Below are 12948 nucleotides of genomic sequence, written 5' to 3' on the forward strand. Positions count from 1 at the left end.
CAGGTAAGGGGGCAGTAGCTCGTCGGCTGCATCAGATTCACAACTGTCAGTGTCCATGCTAGCTGGCCTAACAATAAATGTAGAACTACTGATGCTAGCATTGGAAGTGCTCGTGGAAGCAGAACAACTTGTGTCATCGACAGGTGCAGGTGTAGTACTGCTGGTAGTAGCAGTACTACCAGTAGAGCTGGTATGAGTCTCTATGGACGGGGGCCTTGCTTTATTTTAAACCATTTATCAATTTTCAAGCAAACGGAATGAGCAGCAGCGATGTCTGGCTACATACTGACCGTTAGTGGAATTCCCGCAAGAGATTAACGGTTAATGTGATGGATGTTGATTATTTGACTGGGCTGCATGTATTTGACATTGTGTTGTTATTTCGCTGAACACTAAGTGGTTTCGTTTTATTTTTGGCAGTGAAACGAGGCTACTCAGGCGAGAAAAATATATATCACATTTTTTTATTTAGAGTATCCCCTACGGCATTGCGCGTACCCCTGGGGATAGATCGACTGGGACTGTGTACATCAACCGGTGTGGCACTATCAGAGGTCATCGTGAGGATGTTTCGCAGGGGAGCCAGCTTACAGACGGAGGTTGAGATGGCAGAAGCTGAAGTGTTGTTTGAAGCTGAAAACGCGTAAAAATTACAGTTAGTGAGAAAGATGAGTTTACAACAGTGAAGTCCAACAATGGAACAAAATGGGTTAACGTTGTGGGAATTTTAATGTAAAAAATATATATAATGTAGAGACCCGCACAGACAAGCTGTGTGTTATGTGTTAGGCTATTAGTGGGTTGTGTTGTACTTACCAGTGTTCGCGGGGTCCGACATGCCAATCAACCTGCTATCTGCCAATCACGGGAATGCCTGGAATGTTCTGATGCCGAGCATCCTGGCGGATGGCGGAGTGGCGTGGAGGGGTGTTGGGCAGGGGGATGGAGCATTGGAAGTTAAGACCAGGTTTAGCCATTGTTCTCTCTCTTACATCTGGCCTTCACAAGAGAAGCTCACGGTTGGTTTGTGGGTTATCTTTCATTTACTTGGGGTGGGCTACGGCCAAACAGTAGCCTGTGTAAAGTTGGGTTAATAAACCGTCAATTCATAAACTTCAAGCCTCAGTTTGGACAATTGTTCCTTTATGATCTAGTCAGGTCATTACAATAATTATGCGGGAGTAATTATTATCCATTCGCACAGTAGCTGGCGGAATGCACATATAAATGGTTGCGAACACCATTATACCAAAGAAGGACCTTCGTGGGAAGTTGATGAGGTAGAGATTAAAAATATTCCTGAAGTGATTGATGCTACTCGGATGAATCATGTGGTGAATTAAAGAAAAAGTGAAGAGTCTTATCTCTTATTTTTTTATTTGGAGTCTCTCCTTACTAAAGTGCAGATGGGATATACACTGCTCAAAAAAATAAAGGGAACACTTAAACAACACAATGTAACTCCAAGTCAATCACACTTCTGTGAAATCAAACTGTCCACTTAGGAAGCAAAACTGATTGACAATACATTTCACATGCTGTTGTGCAAATGGAATAGACAACGGGTGGAAATTATAGGCAATTCGCAAGACACCCCCAATAAAGGAGTGGTTCTGCAGGTGGTGACCAGACCACTTCTCAGTTCCTATGCTTCCTGGCTGATGTTTTGGTCACTTTTGAATGCTGGCGGTGCTTTCACTCTAGTGGGAGCATGAGACGGAGTCTACAACCCACACAAGTGGCTCAGGTAGTGCAGCTCATCCAGGATGGCACATCAATGCGAGCTGTGGCAAGACGGTTTGCTGTGTCTGTCAGCGTAGTGTCCAGAGCATGGAGGCGCTACCAGGAGACAGGCCAGTACATCAGGAGACGTGGAGGAGGCCGTAGGAGGGCAACAACCCAGCAGCAGGACCGCTACCTCCGCCTTTGTGCAAGGAGGAGCAGGAGGAGCACTGCCAGAGCCCTGCAAAATGACCTCCAGCAGGCCACAAATGTGCATGTGTCTGCTCAAACGGTCAAAAACAGACTCCATGAGGGTGGTATGAGGGCCCGACGTCCACAGGTGGGGGTTGTGCTTTACAGCCCAACACCGTGCAGGACGATTGGCATTTGCCAGAGAACACCAAGATTGGCAAATTCGCCACTGGCGCCCTGTGCTCTTCACAGATGAAAGCAGGTTTACACTGAGCACGTGACAGACGTGACAGAGTCTGGAGACGCCGTGGAGAACGTTCTGCTGCCTGCAACATCTCCAGCATGACCGGTTTGGCGGTGGGTCGCCAGAGGTAGCCTGACTGCCATTAGGTACCGAGATGAGATCCTCAGACCCCTTGTGATACCATATACTGGTGCGGTTGGCCCTGGGTTCCTCCTAATGCACAATGCTAGACCTCATGTGGCTGGAGTGTGTCAGCAGTTCCTGCAAGAGGAAGGTACTGATGCTATGGACTGGCCCGCCCGTTCCCCAGACCTGAATCCAATTGAGCACATCTGAGACATCATGTCTCGAATCCATCCACTAACGCCACGTTGCACCACAGACTGTCCAGGAGTTGGCAGATGCTTTAGTCCAGGTCTGGGAGGAGATCCCTCAGGAGACCATCCGCCACCTCATCAGGAGCATGCCCAGGCGTCGTAGGGAGGTCATACAGGCACGTGGAGGCCACACACACTACTGAGCCTCATTTTGACTTGTTTTAAGGACATTACATCAAAGTTGGATCAGCCTGTAGTGTGGTTTTCCACTTTAATTTTGAGTGTGACTCCAAATCCAGACCTCCATGGGTTGATAAATTTGATTTCCATTGATCATTTTTGTGTGATTTTGTTGTCAGCACATTCAACTATGTAAAGAAAAAAGTTTTTAATAAGAATATTTCATTCATTCAGATCCAGGATGTGTTATTTTAGTGTTTCCTTTATTTTTTTGAGCAGTGTATAAACTCAGAGCATTTGTTCCAAGACCAATGCAGTGTGATCATTGTAAAGCTTTTGGACATGTTTCAAGTGTTTGCAGAAGGGAGAAGCCAAGATGTTCAATTTGTGGAAAAGATCATATCATGTGTTTTAGAAGTTATGAAAATGTGACATGTTGCAATTGTGGTGTGAACCATGAAGCCACATCTTTGGAATGCACAACAAGGGTGAAAGAGAATGAGGTGGCTAATGTCAGGGCTTTTGAGAGCATTTCATATGCAGTTAAAAGGGTTCGAATGGTGCTCCTGAATAGTCCATGGTGGTGGATAGGCCTTCACTGAAGGCTGCAGGGGTTGCTGTTCAACAGCAGGACCCAGATATGTTAAAGGTTATAAGGTGGACTTTGTGGCCTTCATTTCTATGGTGATTAATGGCACTGCCAAGGTGGAGAGGAAGTCCAGGGAAATAGATATTGTGGATGCGGTGGAATGGTTCCTGGGACTGAAAGACTTCTCAGCAGAAGAGTTGCATGGAGTATTGTCACAAGCCGTACAACCTCTCTAGTCATAGAGCCTGAGAAGGGAGATACTGTATGGACATTTTTCGGATGACTGCCTTGCCTGGTTCACCAATTACTTTGCAGACAGAGTTCAGTGTGTCAAATCGGAGGGCATGCTGTCCGGTCCTCTGGCAGTCTCTATGGGGGTGCCACAGGGTTCAATCCTCGAGCCGACTCTCTGTATATATCAATGATGTTGCTCTTGCTGCGGGCGATTCCCTGATCCACCTCTACGCAGACGACACCATTCTATATACTTCCCGCCCGTCCTTGGACACTGTGCTATCTAACCTCCAAACGAGCTTCAATGCCATACAACACTCCTTCCGTGGCCTCCAACTGCTCTTAAACGCTAGTAAAACCAAATGCATGCTTTTCAACCATTCGCTGCCCGCACGCCTGACCAGCATCACCACCCTGGATGGTTCCGACCTTGAATATGTGGACATCTATAAGTACCTAGGTGTCTGGCTAGACTGTAAACTCTCCTTCCAGACTCATATCAAACATCTCCAATCGAAAATCAAATCAAGAGTCGGCTTTCTATTCCGCAACAAAGCCTCCTTCACTCACGCCGCCAAACTTACCCTAGTAAAACTGACTATCCTACCGATCCTCGACTTCGGCGATGTCATCTACAAAATTGCTTCCAACACTCTACTCAGCAAACTGGATGCAGTTTATCACAGTGCCATCCATTTTGTCACTAAAGCACCTTATACCACCCACCACTGCGACTTGTATGCTCTAGTCGGCTGGCCCTCGCTACATATTCGTCGCCAGACCCACTGGCTCCAGGTCATCTACAAGTCCATGCTAGGTAAAGCTCCGCCTTATCTCAGTTCACTGGTCACGATGGCAACACCCATCCGTAGCACGCGCTCCAGCAGGTGTATCTCACTGATCATCCCTAAAGCCAACACCTTATTTGGCCGCCTTTCGTTCCAGTTCTCTGCTGCCTGTGACTGGAACAAATTGCAAAAATCGCTGAAGTTGGAGACTTTTATCTCCCTCACCAACTTCAAACATCTGCTATCTGAGCAGCTAACCGATCGCTGCAGCTGTACATAGTCTATCGGTAAATAGCCCACCCATTTTTACCTACCTCATCCCCATATTGTTTTTATTTATTTACTTTTCAATGCCCGGAGCCCTGTTCTGTGAGCTCGCAATGAGTCGTCGAGCCACAGAGCGGGAGGGGAGGACCGAGCCGGCCTGGAAGATAGGGGACATAGAGAGTCAAAGGATGCAGAAAGGGAGGAGAGGAGGGTTGAGGAGGCAGAATCAGGAGATAGGTTGGAGAAGGTTTGAGCAGAGGGAAGAGATGATAGGATGGAAGAGGAGAGAGTAGCGGGGGAGAGAGAGCGAAGGTTGGGACGGCGCGATACCATCCGAGTAGGGGCAGTGTGGGAAGTGTTGGATGAGAGCGAGAGGGAAAAGGATACAAGGTAGTGGTCGGAGACTTGGAGGGGAGTTGCAATGAGGTTAGTGGAAGAACAGCATCTAGTAAAGATGAGGTCGAGCGTATTGCCTGCCTTGTGAGTAGGGGGGAAGGTGAGAGGGTGAGGTCAAAAGAGGAGAGGAGTGGAAAGAAGGAGGCAGAGAGGAATGAGTCAAAGGTAGACGTGGGGAGGTTAAAGTCGCCCAGAACTGTGAGAGGTGAGCCGTCCTCGGGAAAGGAGCTTATCAAGGCATCAAGCTCATTGATGAACTCTCCGAGGGAACCTGGAGGGCGATAAATGATAAGGATGTTAAGCTTGAAAGGGCTGGTAACTGTGACAGCATGGAATTCAAAGGAGGCGATAGACAGATGGGTAAGGGGAGAAAGAGAGAATGACCACTTGGGAGAGATGAGGATCCCGGTGCCACCACCCCGCTGACCAGAAGCTCTCGGGGTGTGCGAGAACACGTGGGCGGACGAGGAGAGAGCAGTAGGAGTAGCAGTGTTATCTGTGGTGATCCATGTTTCCGTCAGTGCCAAGAAGTCGAGGGACTGGAGGGAGGCATAGGCTGAGATGAACTCTGCCTTGTTGGCCGCAGATCGGCAGTTCCAGAGGCTACCGGAGACCTGGAACTCCACGTGGGTCGTGCGCGCTGGGACCACCAGATTAGGGTGGCCGCGGCCACGCGGTGTGGAGCATTTGTATGGTCTGTGCAGAGGAGAGAACAGGGATAGACAGACACATAGTTGACAGGCTGCAGAAGAGGCTACGCTAATGCAAGGAGATTGGAATGACAAGTGGACTACACGTCTCGAATGTTCAGAAAGTTAAGCTTACGTAGCAAGAATCTTATTGACTAAAATGATTAAAATGATACAGTACTGCTGAAGTAGGCTAGCTGGCAGTGGCTGCGTTGTTGACACTACACTAATCAAGTCGTTCCGTTGAGTGTAATAGTTTCTACAGTGCAGCTATTCGGGGGCTAGCTGGCTAGCTAGCAGTGTTGATTACGTTACGTTGCGTTAAAAGAACGACAATAGCTGGCTAGCTAACCTAGAAAATCGCTCTAGACTACACAATTATCTTTGATACAAAGACGGCTATGTAGCTAGCTATGTAGCTAGCTACGATCAAGCAAATCAAACCGTTATGCTGTAATGAATTGAAATGAAAATGTGATACTACCTGTGGAGTGAAGCGGAATGCGACCGGGTTGTTGAGTGCAGAAGTTATATTCGGTAGACGTTGGCTAGCTGTTAGCTGTTAGCTGTTAGCTAGCTAGCTAGTGTCTCCTACGTTAAGGACGACAAATAGCTGGCTAGCTAACCTCGGTAAATTAAGATAATCACTCTAAGACTACACACTCTAAACTACACAATTATCTTGGATACGAAGACAGCAAAGACAACTATGTAGCTAGCCAACACTACACTAATCAAGTCGTTCAGTTGAGTGTAATAGTTACTACAGTGCTGCTATACGGTGGACGTTAGCTATGTGGCTAGCTGCTGGGCAGTAGACTACGTTAGGACGACGAAATACGATAATTACGCAATTATCTTTGATACAAAGACGGCTATGTAGCTAGCTAAGAAGCTAAGAAGAAATTGCTAAGATTAGACAAATCAAACCGTTGTACTATAATGAAATGTAATGAAAAGTAATGAAAAGTAATACTACCTGCGGACCGAAGTGCGAATGCGACCGCTCGCTCCAACCCGGAAGTACACTCTCTGAATGATCCAATGTTGACCTAAATGACTAATGATGATAAATTACAATCCACCTATGTGTAATCAAGTCTCCGTATAAATGCACCTGCACTGTGATAGTCTCAGAGGTCCGTTAAAAGCGCAGAGAGCATCATGAAGAACAAGGAACACACCAGGCTGGTCCGAGATACTGTTGTGAAGAAGTTTAAAGCCGGATTTGGATACAAAAAGATTTCCCAAGCTTTAAACATCCCAAGGAGCACTGTGTAAGCGATAATATTGAAATGGAAGGAGTATCAGACCACTTCAAATCTACCAAGACTTGGCCGTCCCTCTAAACTTTCAGCTCATACAAGGAGAAGACTGATCAGAGATGCAGCCAAGAGGCCCATGATCACTCTGGATGAACTGCAGAGATCTACAGCTGAGGTGGGAGACTCTGTCTATAGGACAACAATCAGTCGTATATTGCACAAATCTGGCCTTTATGGAAGAGTGGCAAGAAGAAAGCCATTTCTTAAAGATATCCATAAAAAGTGTTGTTTAAAGTTTGCCACAAGCCACCTGGGAGACACACCAAACATGTGGAAGAAGGTGCTCTGGTCAGATGAAACCAAAATTGAACTTTTTGGCAACAATGCAAAACGTTATGTTTGGCGTAAAAGCAACACAGCTCATCCCCACTGTCAAACATGGTGGTGGCAGCATCATGGTTTGGGCCTGCTTTTCTTCAGCAGGGACAGGGAAGATGGTTAAAATTGATGGGAAGATGGATGGAGCCAAATACAGGACCATTCTGTAAGAGCCTGATGGAGTCTGCAAAAGACTGAGACTGGGACGGAGATTTGTCTTCCAACAAGACAATGATCCAAAACATAAAGCTAAATCTACAATGGAATGGTTCAAAAATAAACATATCCAGGTGTTAGAATGGCCAAGTCAAAGTCCAGACCTGAATCCAATCGAGAATCTGTGGAAAGAACTGAAAACTGCTATTCACAAATGCTCTCCATCCAACCTCACTGAGCTCGAGCTGTTTTGCAAGGAGGAATGGGAAAAAATGTCAGTCTCTCGATGTGCAAAACTGATAGAGACATACCCCAAGCGACTTACAGCTGTAATCGCAGCAAAAGGTGGCGCTACAAAGTATTAACTTAAGGGGGCTGAATAATTTTGCACGCCCAATTTTTCAGTTTTTGATTTGTTAAAAAAGTTTGAAATATCCAATAAATGTCGTTCCACTTCATGATTGTGTCCCACTTGTTGTTGATTCTTCACAAAAAAAATACAGTTTTATATCTTTGTTTGAAGCCTGAAATGTGGCAAAAGGTCGCAAAGTTCAAGGGGGCCAAATACTTTCGCAAGGCACTGTATATACTGTCCGTTGGTTTCATAAAAAATTGCTTCAGCTTGGAGTTGCTTTCACAATTTCTGTCTCTGTTTTCTCCTCAGCGGTTCCCAGTCCTAAACGCCCCAGTACAGGTGGGACTGGTGGGTCTGTGGTAAGTATCTAAGGGACTAATTTTCCTCTTTCAATGACGTGCGCTGTAAGCAAACTAATCATAACATGTTCTGAATACTGCACGTCACGATTGTATTCCGCATACTGCTTGTATTGCACTGTTTACCAAACATCCTTTTCTCTCTTTCAGCCTGGTGTTTGCAACTCCTCTGTGCTGTGCCCTCTTCCCACAGAAGAGGTAAAGTATGGCCATATGTTACATACCTTAGCTATAGACAGTGGATCTGCTTTTCTTTAACATAGAGATTGTGCTCTCTAATAATCAATGTATTTTTCTCTCTCTGTTTCTGGCCCATATTCTCTCCCTCCCCCTCTCTCTGTAGTTCTATGGCAGTGAGCAGCCTGGAGACAGATCTTCAGGAGAGGATACTACAAAGCAGTCCCCACACTACTACTGTCTTCTTCAACAAAGGCCTTTAGGACCACACAATAACACCCACCAAGCATAATCCCCATCTGCTGGTTGGACCCTGCTACTACAGCTCAGTGGGAACAACTGTAAGGCCAAAGAGAATATTATATTTATGCATATGTTTTATTTACCTGTTTGTTTATGATGTTCTAGGCTTTTTGATGTTTTATTTTTTTATTTTTGATGTCTCAGTCCTACAAAGTTGCTTCATTGTCTGAAATGATTGGTGAAAGCCTACCAGTCAAATTTTTCTGAAATATAAAAGCAACATGCAAAATGTAAACAATTTTACTGAGTTAAAGTTCATATAAGGAAATCAGTCAATTGAAATAAATAAATTAGGCCCTAATCTATGGATTTCACATGACTGGGAGCAAGGCCCACCCACTGGTGAGCCAGGCCCAGCCAATTAGAATTTGTGTTTCCCCACAAAAGGGCTTTATTACAGTTAGAAAAACTCCTCAGATGTCCGGATGGCTGGTCTCAGAGGATTCCACCGGTGAAGAAGCCTGATGTGGAGCTCCTGTGCTGGCGTGGTACACGTGGTCTGCGGTTGTGAGGCTGGTTGGACGTACTGTCAAATTTGCTATAACTATGTTGGAGGTGGCTTATGGTAGAGAAATTACCTTTTCAATTCTCTGTCAACAGCTCTGGTGGACATTCCTGCAGATCCTTTATTTCAGCTCATGGGACCAACACTTTTTTTGTTCAGTATAGATGCAGGAAAGGAGACGAGGAGAAAGCCTCTTCGAAGTAATGAAACGCATGCGAGCGTAGTGTGATATATATATATATATATGTGTGTATATGTATGTGTGTGTGTGACACATCTTATACTGCGTAGTGTGACACATCTTATACTGCTACATTGACAAACAGACTATGGTTTTATTTCTTTCTATTTTGTGTGTTTATCCTCCCTGGGGTTGTGGGTGTTTAATTACTGAATGTTACTGAATGACAAATTCTATCAAATCACCCCAAACTAGATCACCCCTCGTTTTCAATCCCAGAGAGATTTTTTTCTCCCCAAGGTGTATTTGTTTTTTTCCATTGTGTTTGAGATCGTACCCTTTTAAGCTGTGTACACAGAAACCATTCATGACTTGGAATTAGAAAATAGTTCAATTGAATCTGCTATATATCCACTCCCTCAAATTGGCTCAACCTGTAGTCTGTAGTAAAATACAACAGTTGGTTTATGAGCACAATATAGACTGGCTTGCTATTAAATTCCTTTTTGCATCTGCCAGGGTTTTGTTTATCATTGTAAAACCTATTGCTTCAGTGTGCCCTAATGAACATTACCAAGTTGATGAGCAAAGCTTCCCTCTCTCACCACTGCCCTTGGAAGTGTACTTACACACACACACACACACACTGTCCCACCAGATAACCTTATCAACCCCTCTCACCCTAGTAACCCTGTCTGTTTTGTTACAAAGAAAACCTTTAGAGATGCTATGACACTGCGTGGGCACTCCTTACTGAGATTTCAATAAGCACATTCCTAGTTGCACTGATCACAATGATATGCCAGCAGAAAGGTTTATCTAAGATAGAATCTAGGCATAATGTTTCTGCCCCATATCACGGTCTTTCGGCAGGTTGCCTAGTGGCTAAGAGCATTGGGCCAGTAACCGAAAGGTCGCTGGTTGAATCCCCGGACTGACTAGGTGAAAAATCTGCCGATGTGTCCTTGAGCAAGTTTCTTAACCCTAATTGCTCCTGTAAGTCACTCTGGATGAGTGTTTACTAAATAACTTATATATATATATATGCTGCCATACAGACTTAGACGCATGGTGGTTCTAATGTATGCAATAAGAGGCACGGGTACATATATGAATCCCAATCTGTATAATGTCAGGTTTAGATTAATTGTAATGTGTATACCAAATAATATTAATTTAATGTCATGAAACAAAAGCAAAGCTGTGAGAACCAGGGGTCTGAAACTACTGGCCGGCTGACAAAATGTGCCTCCCAAGCTTATTTAATGTGGCCCGTGGTTGTATTAGGAAATGCAGCCCAGGGTCATACATTTTGAAACATCTGTCTTAAACCCTTGAGTAAAATAAATCAATAAATTATATGACAGTTGGAAGTAATGCTGGGACCTTTAGTTCCCGTGTGAAAAAACTGGGCTTAGTTGGAGCATCCTTGATCAAACCTGTATATTAATGTTAATATATCGATGTTGACAAGTGTAGTAGTAATATGTCTGTTTATGCGTGGTCAAGTAGTACCAGACTATTTCGTAGTACAGTATCAACTGAATTTAACTTTGTGGGCGAACTAGGGTATGTAAAACGGGGGATATGGAATATAGAGTATATATTTAACGAATAAATAGAGAGGTATTAGATTTTACACTTCAGGGTGCGGTGCTCCATTTCTTCACTAGGTGGCAGTAAGACCAACTAACTATTACACATTTCCATTGTGGTTTTGTGTTTCTGAGAGTTGACTTTGAATGTATTAATCAAAACCACCCATCAGTATTGGCCTGGTTGATTTTAGTAAGGCTCGGTCACCTAGCCTGGTACCAGATTTGTTTGCTGTCTTGTCAGGCTATAGATCACCTTTTCCTCTGTCAAAGTCAGTATAGAGCTCCACAGTTGTGTCACAACCATAAAACCTAGCGGTCAAACAGGGAAATGGTTCCAATTGTTTTTTTTCACCATTCATTTTTCTCATAGGGGATTTTAGAAACATTTAATATAAGGGCTGTGTTTTGTGCCGGCTTACCCTAGCGTGAAGTTTTGATAACCATGTACATCTCTCGGACAAGGTGACTTTTATCAATCTATTCGTCTCTATTTACTCTGATTCAAAAATGCTAATTAGTGTCAAAGTAGACGACATGCAAAACGATGCAAGCTCCTTCACGTCATCTCTAGCTGACGCTAACATTAGATAGTTATCCAATTTAACTTTGCCTCGATTTGGCAGTCTCATCCAGATCATCATGGCATTTGTAGTTCTTTGATAGCCACATTAGCATTTCAGTTTTCGGTGGTAAATGCAGGCGACTATATTGATAAAAGTCCCTATTGTCCGAGAGAGATTTACATAGTTATCAAAACATCATGCCAGCGTAAGCATACACAAATCACAACCCTTATTTTAACGACTGGAACCAGTTCTGTTTAACCGCTAGGTTTTATGGGTATTATGACTCATACTGAGGTACTCTATGGTATGCCTACCATCCCACTGTGCTTGGTAGTTGTAGATCACGTCTCTCAATTAAATCAGATATTTAATTGAGACGTGCAATGAAGACATTTGTGATTCTTAGGGGTCTGTAACAAGACATTTGTGATTCTTAAGGATCTGTAACAAGACATTTGTGATTCTTAAGGATCTGTAACAAGACATTTCACTGTAGTGGACGTCAGTGGTCATGAATGAATCTCCTCAGACTTTATTCTATTGCTCTATTTTTAGGAATGACTCCACATACCCTGGTCCCAATTCTGTTTGTGCCGTCTTGTTTAGTGTGACAGCGAACATAGAATTTGGCAAGATAACAAACAGATCTGGAACCAGGCTAGATTCTTCATACTTTTTAGTGCAAATTTTTATAATCATCCATAGACAATCAGCTGCACTGCAGCACAGTGTTATTATGGCCATACAGTAAACATTGCTACATTTATGCCATGGCTTTCAACTGTAAATACCAGGGTTGGAGGCAGTTCCATTTCAATTGACTGAATTGAAATCCTGGTAGATACTGGTTCATCTGTACTGTACATAAGCACACATGCAGAGTAAAATGGCTATTCCACAAGTCACATTAATTACATTTATGTCCATAATTGAATATAATAAATACCATGTATTTCATGAGCAAGTTGACACCATTGTAAAACTCACTCATTCACTTGCCTATTACTATTAGGACACCCTATCGTTATTGTATCTTGGGGCTTTGGGGGGGGTTCTGTTGTATCTTGGGTAAAATTGGGTGCTATGTTGTAACCAATGTAAAGGGTGGGGGTGTGGGGTACTTTTAAATGTATCGAAAATATGTGCTTGACAATGCCTATGATAAACAAAGTCACAGCTTATTGTGATGAGTTTATAGTAAGTTATCCAGCAGCTGCTAGCTTTATTTATTTAATCACTGCCATTTAGTTGTTTTCTGGTCCTTTTGGTGGGGAGGTCAAGGAAATGTGATTAGAACAAAAATGAACCTAGAGCTAGATCGTGCTGATAAACATGCAAGTCTTGCGATTTATTGTACTATTCATTTAGTCAAGGCAAAGATGTGCTGTGTATCACACACAGCTACAAACCTAGCCAAGGAAGAGACGGGGTTGATAAAGTTGGAAAAGCATAGCTTCTTAAGTTTGTCATTGCTTAAGCTTTATTTG

This window comes from Oncorhynchus keta, chromosome 2, assembly GCF_023373465.1.
Source record: "Oncorhynchus keta strain PuntledgeMale-10-30-2019 chromosome 2, Oket_V2, whole genome shotgun sequence".
Taxonomy (NCBI): domain Eukaryota; kingdom Metazoa; phylum Chordata; class Actinopteri; order Salmoniformes; family Salmonidae; genus Oncorhynchus; species Oncorhynchus keta.